Here is a 23,107-nt window from a genome sequence, read left to right as displayed (position 1 = left end):
TTCTGTTACAATTGGTCTTTTTGTTGTATTTATGGCATTTATTTTTCTTTCTGCTTTTCGTCTGGCGCTCCCTTCCAGTGCAAGTTAGAATCTTGTGAATGTCCACAGATGCATTAATGTTCTTGGTGTAATTGTTCCTGTTCCAAATGGGTTTTACAGAGAAGAATCTTTTAGAAACAGAAACAGAACAAGCTGTATTGTACCCTTATTCTCAGGATGCTAAATCCATATCCCAAATATCTTTGTCCACGCACAGGCAGTGTTCTTCTGAGAATACAGCTTTCATTTTTAGAAAGTTCTTCTGGGCTCTCATGTCTGGAAAAATAACTTTGAAAAGGCAAGCAATGCCTGGTGTGAACTTGGAAGCCACAGGTAGGGCTCAGTGGGATTTCCAACAGGGGAAAGACGTGATTTCCATTGACCTACACAGCCTTTTTTGATCCTTGCGGCTTTCTGATGAACCACATAAGCAAAATGTAAGCAAATAAGCATATGTACAATTGCATGTTATAGAAAGTCTATAATTAGTAGTCTTGACTGCCCCTGTTTTCTGCTTAATTGCTACTACTAGCTTGCCTGTTGAAGATACCTTATTAAGGTTTTCAGGACTGCCTTCTCTAACTATAATCAACCTGCCTGACTCATTTTGTCGCAGGATAAATTGCTGAAAGTTGCCTATTTCCATGGGGTACCTACTATGGCAGGGATGTCAAATTTGCGTTGTCATATCATTGTCACGTGATGTATCATGACTTTCCCCCCTTCGCTAAACCGGGGGTGGGCATGGCCAGCATGCGATGAATCTGGTCTGCAGGCCGCGAGTTTGACACCCCTGTACTGTGGAGTCATGTAAATGCTGCTTTTCTGAGATGGCTTCTTACTTGAACTGAGTTCTGGCCTCTTGGAAACAACTGTAAATGGAGCCATTCTGGAGGGCTTTTGGTGAAGCAATGATGCCTAGGATGTGTGAATGTACTATAGTTTGGGGAATAGTCTTTAAAATTATTCTTACTTTTTTTACTGCAAATGTTTTTTTTCATATGACTTACTGCTATATTGTGAGGGCCTTTAGACTATTGGCTAAAATCCAATAAGTACATTAATGAAATGTTGCTAGCATGAATTGGTAGGGTAGTCATTTTTCGGAAGCTTACCTTTCTTCCTTAGTTATCAAAATTTTACATTTGTGAGCAGGTACAGATAGTCCTCAACTTAACAACCAATTGCTTAGTGACTAGTTCAAAGGCACTGAAAAAAGTGACAAACGGCCAGTCCTCAGATTTATAACAGTCATAATGTATCTGTGATCTCATGGTCGAAATTTGGGTGCTTGTCAACCGGCCTGCATTTATGAAGGTTGCAGCATCCCAGGGTCACATGATGTCCATTTGCAACTTTGCCAGCCAACTTCTGCAAGCAAAGTCAATGAGGGAAGCTGGATTTGCTTAACAACCACATGATCCCCTTAACAACTGTGGCAAACAGGTCCTAATATTATTGAAACTCACTTAATGACTGTCTTGCTTAGTGATAGAAGTTCCAGTCCCAATTGTCATAAATTGGGGGCTACCTGTAGTTGGTGCAGGTCCTCTTTAATGGATATGTAAGTTACTGAACCTTCATATACACATATATTGTATGATGCCACAAATGAATTCATGCATCATGTAATATATAGTCTCCTCATTTTGCACTTGGCAGTTCTCAAGACAGGAGGACTTTTCCAAGCAATTTTGGTAATTGTGCCAGCCTATAATGTAAAAGGCAATCCACCAGGAATCCTAGATTGAAGTTGTTTAGGATTTACATATCACAGGAGAAAAACTGTGAACCTCATTTAGTCGATCTGCAGCTGCTTTAGCAAAATTGTAGCAAGAACACTGTCAGGAGCTCTATTCAGTCCACCTGGCTACCCCATATTACATCATCTTCAGCTTCTGGTCTAGACATCAGAATAATGTTACATAGAATATACTGCATATAGTTTAAAATGTCCCTACTGTCCTGGAACAGTACACTTACACTGATTTTAACTTTTCTCTGATCAGCTACTTTTTGGGTAGTATAGTATTTTAAGCATGGCAGGGGATTATATGCTGTGCCATTTTTATAAGGAGGACCAGTTGTCTTGTATACAATTATTTAACAGTAATGTATAAACAGACAATATTGTTTCTATTTAGAGGTATAAAATTCCTTGCTTATTTGCAGAAGGATAATTGACTTTTCACAGAAGCTACGGGTATCCTTCCGTTTTCTTTTCTTCCTGTTCCACTGATTGTCTTATTTTCCTTTTTAAAAACTTTTTAAAACTCTTTCCAATTGTTAATATCTCCTTCCTCTTTCCCCATCTCACTCTCCTACCAAATTCTGTTTCTACTCAGCTTCCCAATAAGGTTGTGTTCTATTTTATCCTCTAGTTACATTCAACAATCTACCACTTTTACCAACCCAAGGACCCACGGATATGGCCTTGGATACCTACATATCCATTCACAAGATCTGTCTCGTTAAGATTCAGTTCCATTTTATTGGCCTTCATCCATCCCAACATGTAGAGCCCTTCTTAATTCAGGTGTTACGGAGAAATAAAGTTGAAAGTTCATCTACTCCAAAGAGCCCGATGATAGTGGTACTCTCAGTACTCTTCTGAGAGACAGCTTGCTCGAAGAAATGGAAAGCACCCCCTGAATCTTAACTAAAAGAAATTACTGAGGAGGACAGCATTATCAACAATATCAAAAGCTCTTGGGATATAAAGCAGCTTCAACATCCCTCTGCCTCTCTTTGTCTCTCTCCCTAGGCCTAGATCATCTAACAGACTAATGATGGATGGTACCCCATGAACCAGGCCTTACTAGATGGAAAAGAATTGTGATAATTGATATCTTCCAACTTCCAATGACACTACCCCTTCAGTATTTCCCCTGCCCATACCTGACTTGTTTAACAGAGTTGGAAGGGACCTTGTAGGTCATCTAGTCCAACCCCCACCCAAGCGGGAGATCCTACACTATTTCTGACAAATGGCAGTGCAATCTCTGCTTGAAAGCATCCAGTGATGAAGCTCCCACAATCTCCAAAGGCAAGCTGTTCCATTGGTTGATTGTTCTCACTTTCAAAAATTTTCTTATTTCCAGGTTAAATTTCTCCTTGATCAGTTTCCATCCATCGTTACTTGTCTGGCCTTCAGGTGCTTTAGAAAATAGCTTGACTCCTTCCTTTCTGTGGCAGCCCCTCAAATATTGGTCCTTCTCTTCACTAGACTAGCCAAGCCCAGTTCCTGTAACGGTTCTTCATATGTTTTGTCTCCAGTCCCCTAATCATCCTGGTTGCTCTTCTCTGCACTTTTTCTAGAGTCTCAAGTTTCATACACTGCAGCCATAGAAATGTGTTTAGAACTGCTAGGGAACCAATAACAATACAATTATATTTTTAATGTGTATATTTAATCCACAGACTCTTTAAAACTTCAAGAGACCTGGGCATGGACATCTGTTTTTGTGGTGGGGAGAGCAGAAGCAGCAACCCTGCGGTTTAGCTTGTGATAAGACTTTGTAAGTAGAGTTCACTGTTGCAATGGACCTCTCCGTTTTTCTTGTTTCTTAGTATCATTTGCCATGACATAAATGTTGTAAGCAGCCATAAGTCTGTATTATATTTTTGGCAATACCACCCTTTCATAAATTTGACAACTTTACATGATTTGTTGGAAAAGAATTCAAATAACTAGCAGGAAAAAAAAATATGGGAAGCTGCCTGATGCTAACTTACAGTAACACTTTGATCCATCTAGCTTAGTATTGATCTGCTAAGCAATTTTCCCAGCTTTCCCTGTCTTTATTTATGTCTACTCCAGTTGTTAACTATGGCACTTTTTGTATGTGATGCAGAGATATAACAATCAAATCTTTCTTCATGAGCATTCAGTAAATAGAAGGGCAGCAGGGAATGGCTTTTGCAATAATGATGGAGAAAAATAAATATACTTGACCAGGGTTGGGAGATTATTTTATTTTCATGCTTGTTCCACCACTTTGCAGAATTAGATGGGCAACATATAAATTTAACAAATAAGTAAATAAATTCACATATTAAATCCAGATTTATTGCATATTAAATTAAAAATACTAGTCATCTTAAAGGCACTAGGTTCATTAAAGAACCCCACTTGACTTTTGATTTAAAGCAAGGCCAATTTTATAGGGGAATAATTGCCGAAGGCCATGCAATGAGAAGAAGTATAGTTTCAAATCCAAAGTATAGATCAGTATCTGAAATGAGTGAATGGATCAGTACTTTCCATCTAAATCAAAGCTGATGTCAGGGTTCCAGGTAATAGTCCCATAGCAAGCAAAATTCCGAGGCAGGTGAATTCCTTAAAGAATAGCTCTATTGGAAACTATATCATGGCAACTTTACGACCTGCAAAGTTCAACTCCCAGAATTCCTGAGCCAGCTTATTTACAGGTTGTAAAGTTGCCATAGTTCCCATCACTGATCTAAATAAAATTAAAATACAGACATCAGTTTATTTCCACTTTGTATTGCTATTGTACCTGTTGGTACTGTTATAGAAAGATCCAGTATTTTTGCATCAATCAAGACAGCTCTTTCTATATTAATGAAAAATTATGATGCTTACAAAGCAGAGAGAGAGAAAATATATTGGCAACACAACACACTGAATGCAGCTAGGAAAGATCATGGGTTGGGGGGTGCCCATTGGAACTTCAAATCCAGGTCATAAGTGCCTTTTGGGGCGGGGGGCTGTTATAATTTTGAACAGATGCTTAGTGAGGACTATCTATACCAGTCCCCAATTAAAGACAGACCTACTATTGACTGATGAACATGGTAGATTTGTTGGGGTTGAACTTGAATTATATGGGGACAAGGCTTTCCTATTGGGAATGTATACCCCTAATGAGGCTTTTAATAAGCAACCTATGTTTTTTTATGAAAATTTATGCTTAATGGGGAGATTGGAATGGGGTAATTTTGACACAGTAACATAGGACATCTAAGAAAAATAACAAGACCAATCAAGGCAAATTACCAAATGCCTGTTTTGATATGATGGACAATTTAGGATTAGTGAGTTCATAGAGACAGAAAAATGGAACTGTTAAAGGATATACTTTCTAGAAGGACATAGATCTTTTTCAAGAATAGATATATCTGGATTTCAAAGAATTTACTAAAATTGTTAAAGTAGAGATTTTACCAGAGACTTTTTCTGATTATAACTCTGTGAGTTTGGTTTATAAAAAGGAAGGTTCCATTTTTAGTTGGGAAACTAAATAAAATATTGTCACGGAAAGAAGCAACAGTGAAGGACTATAAAAAGAAATTAAGACATTTTTTTAAAAAAACCTAAACACTAGCATAGATATAAGCATTTTTGGGGATTCTAGTAAAGCTTTTATGAGAGGGTATGTTATCATACTGTACTTGAAAAGAAAAGCCAAGACAAAATAGGGTATTTTGGATGAGAAGAAAGAAAAGAAGAATTAAAAAAAATCTCCAGGGAAGATAAATATTTCTCATCAAATTAAACTTTTACAGCAACAGCTGTCAATGATAAAAGAAATGGAAATAAAAATGAACTATGCAAAGGAAAAAAAAAAGCCCTGAATTTGCAAATAAACCATGGAAGTGGTTGGCATATAAATTAAGAAAAGAAAAAGATATTAAAACTTCAAGAGGGAGATGCTGTAATAATGGATAATGTGACAATACAAAAAGCTTTTACGAGAGCTTTCATCAGTATTATTCTAATTTGTACAAAGGTCATAGTATTCCTTTCAAGAAAATGGATTTTTTTAAAAAATAAGAAACTATTACAGAGAAACAAACACAAATCATGAAGGGACTCACAAAACTAAGAGGTTTCTAAAGTTATAAAAAGGTTATAGGAAAAGTGTTGGGACTGTATGGATTGTCAGGTTCTCATTATAAATGTTTTGAGGATGATCTCTTGCAACCTTTGCAAAATACAATGAATTTTATTTTACAGGGAGGAAAGATGCCTGAGACATGGAAAGATGCAAGTATAATATAAATACACAAAGAAGGACAGGATTTGACTTTGATAAGAAGTTATAGACCATTATCACTACTTTAGTAATGATTCTAAACTGTTCATAACGATCCTAGCAGACAGATTAAAAATAATTTTATAAGAATTTGCGAGATCAAGCTGGGTTTTTATCTAACAGACAATTAAAAGATAATGTTACAGCTGTGTTGGATATTTTGGAATATTTTGAACAGCATAATGAAAAACTAGTTTCATTATTTATTTGGATGTAGAGAAAGCTTTTGACAAATTGAATTGGACTTTTTAATTTAAAATGTTAAATTTCTATGCTGCCTATCCCACTGATACAGAACTCTGGGCAACTTACAACATAATAATTTTAAAATAGTGAGTATATTAAATACACAAAATTGGATCCAAGTTTACCCACAAAGGAGAAATGAAACATGATAGTACTTGCTGAGATGGTCAATTTGACTGCTTTTGCACCCAAAATACTTGGAGTGGGGGTCCCTATATCTTGATTAATTGATTCTACCTGTGAAACATTGGATTATTTCAGTAATTATCCTTGTGCTACTTACACTTATGATTGTTTCATTCCCATGTGTTAGGATTGCAGAATTACTTACGGCTGTAATTGACACCGGCTGCTACATCTTGTGACTGTGATCTATTACTCTATGCTTCCAACATAAAGATTGTATGTGTATATGGTGTAATTGTTCTCTAACATGCTTTGAGCTCCATCTAATGGTAAAGTTGGCTTAGAAAGTTGGTTTTAGTGGTATTATGACCCTACTGAGTACCTGTCCTCCTATCATCCCTAATCCATGACACATATTCATTGGAGGACAAGATCCATGTCTCCTCAGAGACATCCATTCATAGCATCCCGGTTTCACCTTACCCTGTTCTTTAATAAAGTATCAAGATTTATGCACACGGTCTGGTTTATTGAAGGATAGGAAGATTTAGCTGCATGTCAAGCCACACACAGGGTAACATGTAGTGAGGATAGAACAGATACCACAAGTGGTATTTCCTCTATCAAAGTCATGCTGAGGAAGCCAAAGATTTCTCATCCCCATTGAACTTCCAGATAGCATTTTTTTTCGGTGGCAAGGAAATTTGAAACAGTAGTTTTCCCAGAGGCAAGAATGGGAGAAAATAATACCCTGGCATGCCTCTGGAAATCATAGATCATCCAATATGAAACTGTGTTCTTCCCTGATCATGTAGGAGTACTCTGCTTCAAGACAATTTTGCCTGCGGATGGCTCATTTGAATGTTTAGTTAATGGTCTTAATAGTTTGATTTTTATTTATATGAGCATTCGTGCCAATGGCCCTATTATTCCACCTAAGTTAGGATATTTTTCTACTAGAATTTCTTTAAGTCTCAGCAACTAATAACATGAAGAAAAACAAATAACCAATGGAAGAAAAACAATACGTTTAAAAATCCTATTAACCTTTGCAGGAAAAGTGAAAAAGCATATTATTTTCTTTCATATGTACATTTTCAAGGTTATACCAAGGAACATGACAACTAGAAATCAAGAGAGAGCTGTGAGCATAAGTCAGTAAGTCATAAAAGTTCAAGTGTTGCCATTTATTGGCCACTTTTATTCTATATTGTGTTTGAGGGAATTTTGCAGTGTTCCTCGGAGCACTATAAATGACTTACAGGATATACCATTCTTACAAATATTCCTGCTCTGAACTATTGAGAAAGAATAAGAATCTTCCCTTAGGCCTTGTGCTTCTATAAGCCCTGTGAATTAAATGCAGGGTGAGATGTTGCTCGCTGACCCCTTTGACTAATACCTGTAGAATTTCTCCCCTCTCTTTCCCATTGGACTTGCAGTCTCTGAAGATAGAGAGTGAGAAATGAATCATTAATTGGTTCTGACAAACAATTTGCTCCTTTTGTTGTTGCTCCCATTCATCATGCTCACATTTCTCCCCATTTTTTTTTCTAATGGTTCATTATGTTTGTTTGGCACACATCACTACAGAGGGCCAGGTTGGAAAAGATCATGTTGTAAATTCCAATTTGCTGGTCTGCCGTATTACTCTTTTTAAGTAAAGAAATATGCTGAATTTCTCTTCTATTAGCCAAACTCTCTCCATCTTGACTCTAAATTTCCACTTTACTTGCCCACATTTGTTTAAGCTGTAGAAACAGGAGGTTCTATATTTAGAACCATTTACAATTTCTCTTTGTACTTTTTACTTATCCCTTTTTAAAAAATGCAAATTTCATTCCAACTTAACAGATTACTTTGTCTTTTTAAACACACTACTTGTGAACCTGGAATCCGCACTGTATATTGGACATTAATACAATTGAGCGAGTCCAGAAGTATTCTCCTCCATGCTGCATCGAGAGCCCAGGATGGGTTGACTCCTTCCTATGACATCATTTAGCTGAGTCTGTACTAAGATATCAAAGCCAGCCCCCAGGAGAGACCCCAGCTTTTGACTCAGCTCCTTTCAGTCAGTAGCTGTGTCTCTGAAAGCGTTCTGTTAGACAGCATTCACCAGCAATCTTCAGTACTTTTTTTCCTCGCTGCAAGCAGCTCCCAGGGATCTGGGTAGCTGCTCTTCCAGGAGAGCAGGGCTCTCTCTCCTGCAATGTTGGGAGCAGCGTTACAGAGCTCTATGCAGGCAAGCTGGACAGCATCTGTAGACCTCCCCCACGCCTGCGGTTTGGAGCGATTGTAAAAACGATCAGCAAACTGATACGAGCACAAGCCAGCTGATCGTGTGGCTGGTTGCTGCGTTTTTCCCTTGCTGACTTTGCTCGGAGCTCTGTATAGCCTAAGGAGCGATTCTTCGATCTTGGAGCCTGTTTCCTCTAGTCAGTGGCCATCTTGGATTCAAGCCTTCCACCACGATGTGAGTGGCCATTTTGTAAGCCCGGGGGCCATTTATACTCTAAGGGGCTTATTAGAAAAAATTCTAAACAGCTTCTTTCCAACGCAAGAGCCTTTATTCTACAAATGGAGCAAGATAAGGGTCAGGCAGAGCTTTCCCCCCCAATGGAACAGTCTCTTAAGCCCAATAAGAGAAAAAGACATAGCAAATGCACCCAATCAGTCCAGAGGGAGGTGGCTGCTAAAATCAGAGCTAACGCTCTAGCCCCTAAGAAGGCAACTCAGGCTGAATTGAGGGCAGAGAAGCACAGACATGCAGCTCTAGAGAGGCAGTTTAAACAGAACTATTCAACAGAAGGGAGTGCAACTACAGCATGTTTCAGGTGATACTCGTGGGCCCTAGCCAAGCCCTCCCAGGGGAGGAGAAGATATCTATGAGCCTTTCCATCCTCCATCCTGGTCTTCTGAGGCTCTTGCAGTACAATCAGATCCTCAGGATCTAAGCAGATCTGGGCCTTATTTCCAATAGGCTTCTGGGCCCTATGCTCCTCCCCCTCCCTCCAGGCCTCAAACTTCTCCTCAATCTAGGCCTGAAGCCACCTTCACTCCCACAGCAGCGGGCCTTCAGCCTTCTGCCTCTACCTTTGAGCATAGACCAAGGGATATCCAAGATGTTGTCTCATTGGCCATTAGGCAAGGATTGGCTGAAGGCTTCAAGCAAATTCTTCAACCTCTGGAAAGGGTTCAGGCCCTTCTCCCTTCTCAATCTATAAGTTCCTTGCCTCATCATCCTGATTTACACAGGCCCCAGGACCTCAGGGTCCATTCTTCTCTACCAGAATGGGAGGAGGTTGATGAGGAAGGAAGGCCTTCACCATCTGAACACAGTTACTCTTCTCATTCAGAGTGTGAAGAGGGTGAGATTTTTGACCAAAATCGTTTAGAGGAAGAGGATTCTCGCCCAGAGCAGACATCCTCTGCATTGGTCTTCAAGCCTACTCTCTTCAGGCTATTACTCAGCAAGGCCTTGGTCACTGCCAAGCTGTCGCCAGAGGAAGTGGCTCCCGAGCCACAAGGAAATCCCTCTAGCCAAGGGGATTCGCTCTTCTCCAATCCTGTAGCGCATGCAGAGATTTTGCCTTCTCCCATTTTGTTCCTGGACATGGTCAAGGAACAGTGCGCTTCTCCTTTGGCAGGTCCTTGCCCATCTTCTTTGGATAAGCATTTCTACAATGTCAGCGCAGCTCTGGACAGTGCCCTGGCCCTGTTGACATTCCGGTTCTGGCCTCGTTCTCATCTTCTGGCACTCCCACGGAGCCAGAAGATATCCTGAAACCGGATGATAAACGTTCCGAACAGATCCTCAAGCACAATCACGAGGCTACTGCTTGGGCTGTTCGGGCTTCAACAGCCGCATCCTTCTTCACCAGGGCATCCATACGGTGGCTGTGCCAACTCCAGAATAGATTGCCTGCTTCTGACTTTCGGTCTCACCAAGACCTTAATAAGATTATTGCAGAGGCGGAATTCACTGCGGATGCCACTCTCAATTCTTCCAAATTTGCATCCAAGGCCATGGCATCTTCTTAGCAGCAAGAAGACTTTTATGGCTCCGAAACTGGTAGGCGGAGTCACGCCGAAAATGGAAGCTGGTTTCAGTTCCATTCACAGGCAATAAGCTTTTTGGTGATGCTCTGGAACCTTATCTCATTGAAACCAGAGATAAATGTAAAATTCTCTCTTCCTCTGGGAAGAAAGCCGACTATTTGCCCTGCTCTTTATCGCCCTCCTGCCTTCTGAGCGGAGACTTCATCTCGCTTCCCCCGCTCTCACAGGCCATACTTCCAACGCCAAGACCAACGGGCGGAGACATCTGGCAGGCAACAACCTTCTACTGGTAAACGGCCCTTTCGGGGGGAGGGGGTCGTTCCTTCTGTTGCTCTAAGTAATCCCTCATTCTCCCCACCCATCAGAGGTCACTAGTCTTCTTTGCCTCCAGATGGGAGGAGTCAACGACGAACGCCTGGGTGCTCAGCACTGTTAGGTCAATGGGACTTCCTAAAGCCACCCCAATTTTTTTTTTGATCTGTCCTGTCTCTCGGGACATTTCCAGGCAAGCCCTCATGAATCAGGCCATTCAGCACCTTCTTGAAATCCGAGCTATTCAAACCTGTTGCCCCTTCTCAATAGGGATGTAGGCTTTATTCTCGCCTTTCATCATTCCCAAAGCCTCGGGGGGGGTGGGGGGGGGTGGCGAGCCATCCTTGATCTAAAATTTCTCAACCAATTTGTAAAATGCAGGCGATTTAAAATGCAGACTCTGCATTCTATTTTAGAGAGCATTCGGGAGGACGTTCTCCTCTCTTCCATTGATCTCACTGAGGCTTACCTCCACCTCCCAATTTGACCTCACCATCGCCAGTTTCTCCGTTTCTGTTATCAGAATACCCATTACCAGTATCGAGCACTTCCCTTCAGCCTCTCAAAGGCTTCAAGGGTCTTCACAAAGGTTCTGGCAGCATTGATGGCATCTCTGCATTCTATTCCAGTGTGGATCTAATGCTACTTGGATAACATTTTGATTCTATCCTCTTCCATCCATGCGGCCCATCGGGATCTGCAAATTACCCTGTCATATCTCCAGAGCCACGGGTTTTTCATCAACACCAAAAAGAGCCAGCTCTCTCCCACAACCAAATTGCAACACTTGGGAGCAGTCATTGATACCATGTTGTGCCAGGTTTTCCTGTCCCCAGCTCGTGGAAAGAGCCTTGCAGAGATCATTAGCCAGATCCAGCAACATCAAATTGTCCCCCTGTCGCTGCTGTCCAAACTTCTGGGGAAGATGGTCTCCTGTATTGGCATCGTCCTGTGGGCTTGGCTCCACTCCCGACCCCTCCAATGGTTCCTGCTTCCCTACCAATGAGCAGGAACCAGCCACTCATCCATCAAGGTCCCACTCCTGCCACAAATCCGGAGATCTCTCAATTGGTGGCATTCCCCATCTATCTGGAGGGGACTCCTGTTCAGGGACCCAGACAGGCTAGTGATAACCACCGATGCCAGCCTCCTGGGTTGGGGATCCCATATGCAGGGCCAGATAGCTCAGGGGGTTTGGTCCAGATCAGAGCAGACCCTTCCCATAAATTGGCTAGAGCTCAGAGCCATTTTTCTGGCTCTCAAGCATTTCAGGCAATCAGTGACCGGCTCTCATGTTCTAGTCCTTACGGACAACATGGCCGCAAAGGCTCATGTCAACTGGCAAGAGGGGACAAGGTCCAAAGCCTTCATGAGAGACGCTCTACGGTTGGGGTTATGGGCAGAGATACACCTGTTGTCGATCTCAGCGGACCACATCTCCGGGGTCGACAACTCCCAGGCCGACTGGCTCAGCAGGAGCCTAGTCGACCAGGCAGAATGGTCCATTCCTCCGTCTCTATTCAGGGACCTTTCCCTCAGATTCGGAACACCGGAGGTGGATCTCTTCTCCACTCCTCAAAACGCCCAAGTCACCAGATTCTTCACCAGGTTTCCTTGCCAGGGAGCAGAGGGGACCAATGCTCTTCGGTGCAGATGCCTTTCCCCTGCTTCCCATCATTCCGGCAGTAATTCGGAAGACGTTGGAGGAATGTGCGGAGCTCCTCCTCCTGGCACCCTATTGGCCAAGGAGGCCCTGGTTTGCGGACCTGGTCAACCTGTCGGTGGCTTCTCCTTGGAGGATCCCAGTCCATCTAATCTCCCTTCACCAGGGGACCCTGCTCCACCCAGAGCCCCAGTGGTTCAAGCTGACCGTGTGGCACTTGAGCGGCAGCAGCTAGAGGAGGCTGATCTTCCAGAAAGGGTTATCCTCACTATCCTGGCATCTTGCAAACCTTCTACAAGGCGCATCTATGATGCCACCTGGAAGGCTTTTTCCTGATGGTGCCTCAGGGAGGGTCTTTCTCCTGCTTCAGCCCAGTTGGCAAAAGTTCTTAGTTTCCTTCAGCATGGGCTGGAGAAAGGTTTGGCTCCCAACACCTTACGCAGGCAGGTTGCGGTCCTCTCCTCAGTTCTTTCATGGGGTTAGCTTCCTTCCTTATCCTATCACCCTTCAGTCAGGAGGTTTTTGAAAGGGGCGTCCAACCTGCACCCATCGGTGGTTCACAGGTATCCTTCCTGGGATCTTCATATGGTCCTTAATGCCCTTACAAAGCCCCCCTTTGAACCCTTTTGAACAGTGTGTCTCCGTTTCCTGACTCTGAAGGTAGTGTTCCTTGTTGCCATCACTTTTGCCAGGTGGGTATCCGAGCTCGCTGCTCTTTCCATCAGACAGGACCTTTGTTCCTTTCATGATGATAGGGTTGTTCTTCATCTGGACCCCTCATTTATTCCAAAGGTTAACACCTGGTTTCACAGGTCCCAGGACATTGTTTTGCCTAACTTCTGTCCTCTCCCGCACCATGACTTAGAGCGGCAGTGGCACACGCTAGACGTAAGAAGGGCTCTTAGAATATACATTAAGTGCACTTCCTCCTTCAGGAAGTCGGAAGCCATGTTTGTTTCCTTTTTCCCTTCTCACTTGGGGTACAAGGCCTTTTCTACTATTAGCAGGTGGGTCAGGTCTTGCATTGAGCAGGCCTACAAAGCTGACGCCCTTCCGGTTCCTCGAGGTCTGACGGCGCAGTGGCACGGCCACTTCTGCTGCCTGGATGACCCAAGCATCCTTGGAGGAGATTTGTCATGCGGCCACGTGGACACCCCCATCTCCTTTCATCAGACACTACCGTCTGGATGCTTTTGCCTTGACGACTGCAGCCTTTGGCAGACGGATGCTTCAACGAGTGGTTCCACAGTCGGTATGATGAGCCGGACGAGGACCCGCCTGTGGACATGCAAGCTTTGGTATGTCCCATCCTGGGCTCTCGATGCAGCATGGAGGAGAATGGGCGTTGGTAGAAGTTACCCTGAACGCCCTTTCTATCTATGCTGTGAGAGAGCCCAGCCCCTCTCTTGATTCATCCGGAGAGGGTAAGACATATTTCTGTATTTATTTGGGGCTTTCAGAGACACCTTTCAGTCTGTCAAGTATCTTCGCCAAAGCTGGGGTCTCTCCCGGGGGCTGGCTTTTATATCTTAGTACAGACTCAGCTAAATGATGTCATAGGAAGGAGTCAACCCATCCTGGGCTCTTTCGCAGCATAGAAAGGGCATTCACAGTAACTTCTACCAATGCCCATTTCACGAGAAGAGTACTACACTCCTCTGCTCACAACAGAATACTCTATATCACCAGGCTTGAAATTTTGGGCTTGGACAACCTTGAACTACGTCGCCTATGGTTGGACTTAAGCGTAGTACACAAAATTATCTGCTAAATGTCCTACCAGTCAATGATTACTTCAGCTTCAACTGCAGTAATACAACAGATACAAACTCAATGTTAACCACTCCAAACTTCATTGCAGAAAGTATGACTTCAGCAACAGAGTGGTCAATGCCTGGAACGCACTACCTGACTCTATTGTTACATCCTCTAACCCCCACTCCTTTAACCTTAAACTATCCACTGTTGATGTTACCCCATTCCTAAGAGGCCTGTAAGGGGTGTGCATAAGTGCACAATTGCGCCTACCTGTCCCATTGTCCCCATTTATTCGTACTTATTTCCTGTATTTTACTCATGTTTATATTTATACCTATTATCTTGTAAGCAATTGACAAATCAAAATAAAATAAAATAAATAAATAGATAAATTAACCTGTAGATCCACAACAGGGAATGAACTCTCTGACCATACGCTGTCTAGAGTTAAGAACCTGCCTTTTCCACAGTCACATTGCACTGCGAATTCCTTTGTATAACATTGCTATTCCAGCAGCCGATCTTCATTCAGAATAGGAGTCTCTCCTACTCTGCAAATTTTCTGGAAATCTCATTTTCTTGCTTCAAACTTTCATTCTTGTTGCAATTTTTCCATAAAAATTCTGAGATGGACCATCAATGCTTTCACGTCTTCTTGTAGTTGTTGTTCTTTTTCTGATACTTCTCTTTTCATGATAGTTCTACCTCTAAATTATGGTCCTCCAGTTGTTTTCATCAGACAAAATTTATAGCATTTTAGCTCAAATACTTCATGAAGATTACTGCTTGAAAATATTCACACTTTTAAACCATCTTCATCTAAAACCAAAGTACTCCTCCTCCAGTTTGATGCCGTGGGCATCTGTTTTGTCAAATTTTACAGCCCTTAGGGGTGCTGTCATCAAAATAGAAATTGACACAAGAAATACTATAAGGGTAGGACTTTGATTGCACTGGCAGAATGAGTAGGAGGTGCTCACAAAAATAGAATCATTATATTTTGAAACAAATGAAGCAATCTCTCTCTCTCTCTCAAAATCTGCCTGTTCCAGAAGAAACAAGGAATAAATAAAATGCGATGTGTCAGAGTTTGCAGCACACCCGACCAGCAGACCAAGCAAATAATTCTGCAGGATTTATCTACATAAGAAACTTCTTTATATACAATACCATACAGCAGGAGCCAGCGTACAAAAATCAGGAACATAGAGGCTATATTCACAGAAGCAAGTCATTACAGAGTAAGAGAGTTACAGAGGCAAAGATCCAAGGATAAAACAACTCTTTTATACAGTTCGGCAAGTCTAAGCCATGCCCAGACTCTAAGCTGTCTCTTATGGCCCCATAGAAACAAATGCTACATTTCTGTTTCCAAACGGTCTCCATTGGCTGACCTCTTACCATGTCTATTCCAGCTCATAATTACTTGTATACTGACACTATGTAGCTCAACAATCTTGGTTTTCTTAGAGCTGTTTGTTTATTTATCAGCTTTACACACTGTCCATCTTACCTAAGCGATTCTGGATGGTTTGCAATTTAAACCCCAATACAGCCATGTAAAAAAGGCATAGGCAAAACCAAAGATAAAAACAAGCAGAAACAAGTTAACAAGTTTTTTAAAAGGCACAGCGAATGCCCTCAAGCCACCAACCACTATCAGGGTTGCTCCTGGTGTCACTTGGTCTTGTCACTCTTGCATAAGGCCAGAATTGTGGGGTTCTGCCTCAGCACTGGGGATATTCCATAAGTGGGGGCAACATTGCTCTTAAGAGTTTAGTCCTGCTGGATATTTGATATTCTTTGCCTGTGGAGATGAGGCACAAGAAACTTGAAACCTGTTTTGCTCATCAAACAGAAGGATTCAGAAATATTGGTAAGACTTGAAAGCAAATCAGAGTCTTGAACATTTCTGAATTGTCTGTGATAAAATACTGAGTATCTAAAATCCTCCCATCTGTAGAGGTTGAGTCCTGGTCTCTTTCCTAGTTCTGTGCTGAACTGTTGAGGGGGAGAATGGGCTTTGGGTCTTTTCTATCTTGCACTTAACCATTGCATGGATGTACATAACCTGGCAATCTCTTTTTTTAAGCTGTGTCCTGCTAATGTTGCTCATCTTGTCCTCAATTCATACTGAAGACAATTTAAAGCCATCCTTAGCTATTCCGACATTAAAGTAGGATATTCTCCCTTAATCTGTCAACAAGCTGTTTTACTGTGGGTACAATCTGATGTGCTTTAACAAGCATTTTGTCAATAGTGCTCTTGGGAGATATCTATTTGTGGGATCTGCCCAATTCCTATTAGCCAATCTACTACCTCAAGCTGATGGGATTACAGTTCCTCTCCTCTAGTTCATGAGTATTACCCTTCATGATCATTCTGCTTTAGGCAGGGGGAAGTCCAGCTTTTCAAACTGGATTCCCCGCCCCCCCCTCAATAACTGTCAAATCTCCTGGCTGATAGATGAGTGTATCAAAAGACCATGACTTCAGCCTGCTTCCAAAAACTTTCTGAAACTATGTTCAAAAACAACACAAATGACTGCTGACAGGAGAAGAGGTTGCATATGTAAGAGGTAGAAAGAAAACCAGTTTACACAACCCTTCAGGGGTTGCCAGTTGTTAGGGCTGTTGCAGAGGTGCTATGCAGCAGGTTCTGACCAGTTCTGGAGAACCTGTAGCAGAAATTTTGAGTAGTTTGGAGAACCGGCAAATACCACCTCTGACTGGCCTTGCCCCCATCTATTCTCTGCCTCCTGAGTCCCAGCTGATGGGCTGGTTTTCTTTTGTTGCCCTGCACAGGAGAACAGAGTTAGAAAGCAGGTTAGTGGGATGGGGAGGGAATGGGATTTTGCAGTAACTTTCCCCCGGGAGTGGGGTGGGAAAAGAGATTTTACAGTATCCTTCCCCTGGAGTGGAGTGGAAATGGAGATTTTACAGTAAAATTCCTTCCCCTGCCACACACGCAGGGGTGGGATTCATATTTTTTAACAACTGGTTCTGTGGGCGTGGCTTAGGTGGTGGGTGTGGCTTGGTGGTCATGTGACCGGGTGGACATAGTTGGTGGTCATGTAATTGGCTGAGTGTGGCCAACTCAATATCACTCACATCGAGGCACACGTCTCCTCACCTGGCCTCTCATGACTGTGGGGATGCTGCAACAGTCATAAGTGTGAAAAATGGTCATAAGTCACTTTTTTCAGTGCCATTGTAACTTTGAATGGTCACTCCATACAAACAAAGTACCAGCAAAGGAGGGGAAAAAGACTCCAGACAAGTTCCTGAGACAGGAAGTCTAGTCCTGCCAAGAATGTAATAAGGGTTAACGGAGAGGCAGTTTCTGTAAGCAACACCAGAATGTTTCCTTCCTGCCTTCCTTACAGGATTAGGCCAGTAATTTCTTCTAACAACCGGTTCTCCGAACTGCTTAGAATGTTAACAACCAGTTCTAGCGGATAGGTGCGAACTGGTAGAAACCCACCCCTGCACGCATGCCATGCCATACCCTCAGAACCAGTAGTAAAAAAATTTGAATCACACCACTGGACTGTTGGCTGCTTTGGCTGGTCCAGAACTCCAAGCTGAGGACTGGCTCAGGAGCCAAATGAATGAAGTGTCCCCTCTCCCTTCTTCAGCCCCCTCTCCCACTTGGGAATCTGATCTCAAGCAGTGCTGTAATTGGCCAAGGGTTCTCCTGCCAAGCGATGATGCTAAGAAGTTGTGGAAAAGCATTTGAAAGCAGCCTTGGGATAGATATAAAATGAGCAAATAACTATGCATTTTCTAAGCCCTCACTTTAGGATCCCCAATAGTTTAGATCAGCCCTTTTTAAAAATTGTGATGCAAGGTAAATCCAGTTTCTAGAATACAGAATATATTTTTGCCAGTGTATTTGCAGATTTCTTAAGACTTAATTGTACAAGATTTAACATACTGTTTCTTTTGGCTTTCTTCATCAACAGTTTTATGTTAACCTCCATGTACACTACAGTACATAAAACTGACACAGGTATTTGGAGTGAGATTGAGTATCTCCTTCTCCTGCTTGTGCTAAAGTTTAAATTTCAGTCTCCAAGTTGTTTTACTGTTGATCAGAAAGCATTTGTAAAAGAATGGCAAAGAGATTGTGCCATGAAATTGAAGAAGTTATCAGCTGGTTTGATTCAATTAGGAATCAGCTGAGCTCAGATCTTCTATTAAAAGAGCTAAATTAGCATAGCAAAACCAGGAACATAGTTACTGCCCTTATTATTATCTTGCATGCATTTCAAATTTGCATGGAAATATTTGTGAATATTCTTTCTAATATTTCTTGGTCACTTTACCAATTAGTTTTCTTGGTATTTTGTATTTTTATATATAGATATCTAAATGCATTCATAATTTAGAGCTAACTTGATTTTAATATTGTTTCTACTCAGCACGATCTATGAACTTGAACTTTTCAACAAACTGTGTTTAGCACAATTGGTGACTTGGAATGATGTATGAATCCCTCCCATGTTGTTCATATGTTGCCACAAAATATGTTCCAGTGGTGGGAATATGTTTGCTAGGACAGCTATTTTAAAACCAGTAGTAGCTCTCTGAGAAATAGCAAGTTGCTGCACATTTTTAATAATACTGTACCGTTTTATTCAGACAGGTAACCTCTATTTGCTAGTTGTCTTACTGGTCTTGTAGAGAATCTTGAAGAAAACATTTATTCTATTTGAATTATGGAAGAGATTTGATGAACAGAATTATTTTCCCCTATATTTTTGATTGACTTAAGTGTTAGAAGGAACCTGTATGAAAACAAGACAGTGGTTATCTTCATATCAATGGATGCAAATTAAGCACACTTATTTTAAAACAACTGTAATTTAAATAACTAGGATTTGATATTTGTCTATAGAAATCAATCTATTGGACCGGATGGAATATGTGCCTACTTTTTTAAAAAGCTACCCACTGCCATCGCCGAACCTCTAAGCATAATCTTTGAAAAATCTTTCAGGACCAGCTCCTTGCCAAAACTATGGTCACAAGCCATGGTCACCCCCATCTTCAAAAAGGGAGACCCCAGCCTAGTTGAAAATTACAGACCAATCTCTTTATGCTGCGTCACCTGTAAAGTCATGGAATCAATTATTAACCAATCCATCATCCTCCACTTAGAAACAAACAACCTACTGTCTAATAAACAACTTGGTTTTAGGAAAAAACTATCATGTAATCTGCAACTCTTACACTGCAAAAACATATGGACTACACAACTCGATCAGGGCAAAGCAATAGATGTAATCTACATAGACTGTAAAGCCTTTGATTCAGTGGTACATGACAAACTACTCCTAAAAGTAAAATCTTACGATATCTCTGGACACCTGCATAACTGGATAGAAGCATTCCTGTCAAACAGACAACAAATGGTCAAAATTGGGAGCATCCTATCAAATTCTGTACCTGTCAACAGTGGTGTCCCCCAAGGCAGTGTTCTAGGACCAACTCTTTTCATACTCTACATAAATGACATCTGTGATCATATCAAGAGCAACTGTGTTCTCTTCGCTGACGATGTAAAGCTATTCAACACCACAGACAATACTGCTACCCTTCAAAAAGACCTTGACTATGGCAACTACCCTTCAAAAAGACCTTGAATGGCAACTTCAAATCTCAACAAATAAATGCTCTGTCCTACATATTGGTTAAAAAAAAATAAGAAAATAAAATACAGGCTGAATAGTCAAGACCTGTTGATGATCAAACTCTGTCAAGGATCCTGGAGTACTCATCTCAAATGACCTAAGTGCTAGAGCCCAGTGTAGCCAAAAAGGCATTAAGAGTTGTTAACCTAATCTAATGTAGCTTTTTCTCTGGTAATATTACACTAATAACTGGAGCATACAAAACATTTGCTAGACCAATACTCAAATACAGCTCATCAGTCTGGAATCCACATAATGTATCTGATATTAACACAGTTGAGAAAGTCCAGAAATATTTCACAAGAAGAGTTCTCCACTCCTCTACTCATTGCAGAATATCTTATGACACCAGACTTGAAATTCTAGACCTAGAAAACCTAGAACTATGCTGCCTTCGGTCTGGTCTAAGTATAGTATATAAAATCATACATTGCAATGTCCTACCTGTCAATGAATAGTTCAGCTTCAATCATAACAACACAAAAGCAAACAATAGATACAAACTCAAGGTAAACCGCACCAAACTTGATTGCAGGAAATACGACTTCAGCAACAGAGTTGTCAATGTCTGCAATACTCTACCTGACTCTGTGTTTTTTTCCCCAAACCCCAAAAACTTTAACCCTAGACCAGTGGTTCCCAAACTTTTTCGGTCCACTGCCCCCTTGGTGTTACAAACTCATCCTTGGTGTCCCCCACCCAGGGGTGGGATTCAAATTTCTGTGGGTGTGGCCTAATTTGAGGGTGTGGCTTGCTGGTCACATGACTGGGTGGGCGTGGCTTGCTGGTCATGTGACTGGGTGGGCATGGCCAGGTGACTAGCAAACCAAATACAAGTGATCCTCACTTAATGACCGGTTGTTTAGCAAGTGTTCTAATTTATGACTGGCCTCTCCAGAGCTACTTGACCAGTTTTTGGAGTTTTGACAGCTTTAGATCAGGGGTCTAAATCCCACCCCTGCCTATGTGTGAGAGAGAGGTTGGATCAGATCTCTCTCTCTCTCTCCCACCAACGCCAGAAAGCCACCATCAGTCAAAATTCATATTAGTCATGTCCAGGATTTAAAATTATGAGTTTGGTGGTCCCTGAGGTCCAAAAATTTGGCGACTTCTGATCCAAAGGGATGAGCCTGAGAGAGGGAAAGAGAGAGAGAAAAGAAAGAGAAAGAGAGACAGAGACAGGGAGTAAAGAGAAAAGGGAAAGAAAGAAAAAGGGACAAAGAAAGAGGGGGGATGGAAGGAAGGGACAGAAAGAAAAAGAAATAAAGAAGGAGGGAGAGAGGGAGGGAGGAGAAAGATAATGAGATATCTATTCTAGTCCAATCACCTGCTCCAGCAGGGTTAGAAGGGAGTGTGTGTGTGTGTGTTCTTGTAATTTACCAGTACATTTTTGGTTTGTCTTCTTCAGAATTGGCACTGTAATACATTGGGGAAAAGTAATTTTTAGGGTGGAGATCTGGTCCAATGGATCCTGTTTAAAGCCTCAACAAAATGTGAGAGCTTCCTGATAACCTTGACCATGTTTCGTCCAGAAGCCAAAGAGGTTTCAATGTGCTGGCAAAGATGTTTCAATGTGGAAAAAGGCCTCAGTCTAAACTAGGCCTCATTCAATCTGATACATCAGGTGTCTCTCTTTATCTCTCTCTCTCTCTCTCCCTCCCTCCCCCCTTCCCTCCCTCCCTCTCAGACTGGCTTTGCTCTACTTTCCCGATGTGCCTGTGGGGCCGGCGCTTCGAACATGGATGGATGGATGAGGAGAGAGAGAGAGAGAGAGAGAAAGACAGACAGGCAGGTAGGCAGGAAGGCAGGCAGGCAAACAGACCTTTTGGATGGATGGATGGACAGATGGATGGACGGATGGACAGACAGACAATGCGACAGCGGCGGCACTTTGGGAAAGCGGTGGCAGTGGCTTTTCCCAACATGCTGCTGTATTCGAGGCACCGGTTCTGGAGCATTACTACAGTCAATGGGTGAACCTGCAGGTCCGGTACCTCGAACACCCCCTGCCACCTCTTAGCGTCCCCAAGGGGGCCGGTAGAGGGGGGCTAAGAGGTGGCAGGGGGGCATTCAAGGTGCCGGCCGGCCCTGCAGTTTCACCCATTGACTAGCACTGCTCCGGAGCCGGCGCCTCCAATGCGGAAGCGGTGGCACGTTACATGCTGCATGGCCGTGTTTGATGCGCCCCCCCCCTGCCACCTCTTAGTGCCCTTCTGCTGGCCCCCTTGGGGATGCTAAGAGATGGCAGGGGGTGTTCGAGGTGCCGGCCATGCAGGTTCACCCATTGACTGTAGCACTGCTCCAGAGCCGGCATCTCAATGGGTGAACCTGCAGGGCTGGCTGGCACCTCGAACACCCCCCTGCCACCTCTTAGTGCCCCTCTGCCAGCCCTCTTGGGGACACTAAGAGGTGGCAGGGGGACAGTGCATTGAATGCTGCCACGGTGGCACATAACATGCCACCGCTTCCGCATTGGAGGCGCTGGCTCCGGAGCGGTGCTACAGTCAATGGGTGAACCTGCAGGACCAGTGCCTCGAATGCCCCTCTGTCGCCTCTTAGCGTCCCCAAGAGGGTCAGGAGAGGGGCGCAAAGAGGCGGCAGGGGGGCGGTGCATCGAACACGGCCATGGCAGCACATAACGTGCCACCTCTTCTGCATTGGAGGCGCCGGCTCTGGAGCATGCTACAGTCAATGAGTGAACCTACAGGGCCGGCGCCTCAAACGCCCCCCTGCCAGCCCCCTTGCCTCTTAGCACCCCCCTAAGGTATCCCACCCCCCCAGGGGGTGGTACCGCCCACTTTGGGAACCACTGCCTTAGACTGTCTACTATTGACCTCACCCCTTTCCTAAGAGGTCTGTAGGGGGCGTGCATAAGTGCACCAACATGCCTACCGTCCCTGTCCTATTGTTTCTTTTATATATTTTTTTCTTATATGTATCCATAACTATGTTTTTACTTATACCTATTATCTTGTAAGCAATTGACAAATTAAAAAAAGAAAAAGAAATACTCCTTTGCTGTGTTTCCTGGATAAACCTGCACTACTCCCAGAAGTACATCAGAAGTACATTGTGTATGTTGTATTTAGAAGCAAATTTAGTGTGGCTTATTTCTAAAGTATGCATAAGGTTACTGTCTTGATGCAT

General features: G+C 42.7%; 1 protein-coding gene across 3 annotated transcripts in view; it reads left to right on the top strand.

Moving 5' to 3' along the window:
• Positions 1-23,107, top strand: part of RBFOX3 (RNA binding fox-1 homolog 3) — a 460,885-nt gene that overhangs the window by 67,212 nt on the left and 370,566 nt on the right. Inside the window, exon 2 of one of the 3 annotated variants that reach the window (XM_087924926.1) lies at positions 3,460-3,557. The exons of the other annotated variants lie outside the window; for them this stretch is intronic. The gene's annotated coding sequence lies outside the window, so the exon portion shown is untranslated. The remainder of the gene's footprint in view (positions 1-3,459; positions 3,558-23,107) is intronic. 3 annotated transcript variants of the gene reach the window in all.

Source organism: Pseudonaja textilis, chromosome 2 (assembly GCF_049901715.1).
Source record: "Pseudonaja textilis isolate UNSWEBS1 chromosome 2, rPseTex1.2, whole genome shotgun sequence".
Lineage (NCBI taxonomy): Eukaryota > Metazoa > Chordata > Lepidosauria > Squamata > Elapidae > Pseudonaja > Pseudonaja textilis.
Note: the sequence above shows the minus strand (reverse complement) of the source record. Positions and strands in the feature narration are given on the sequence as shown.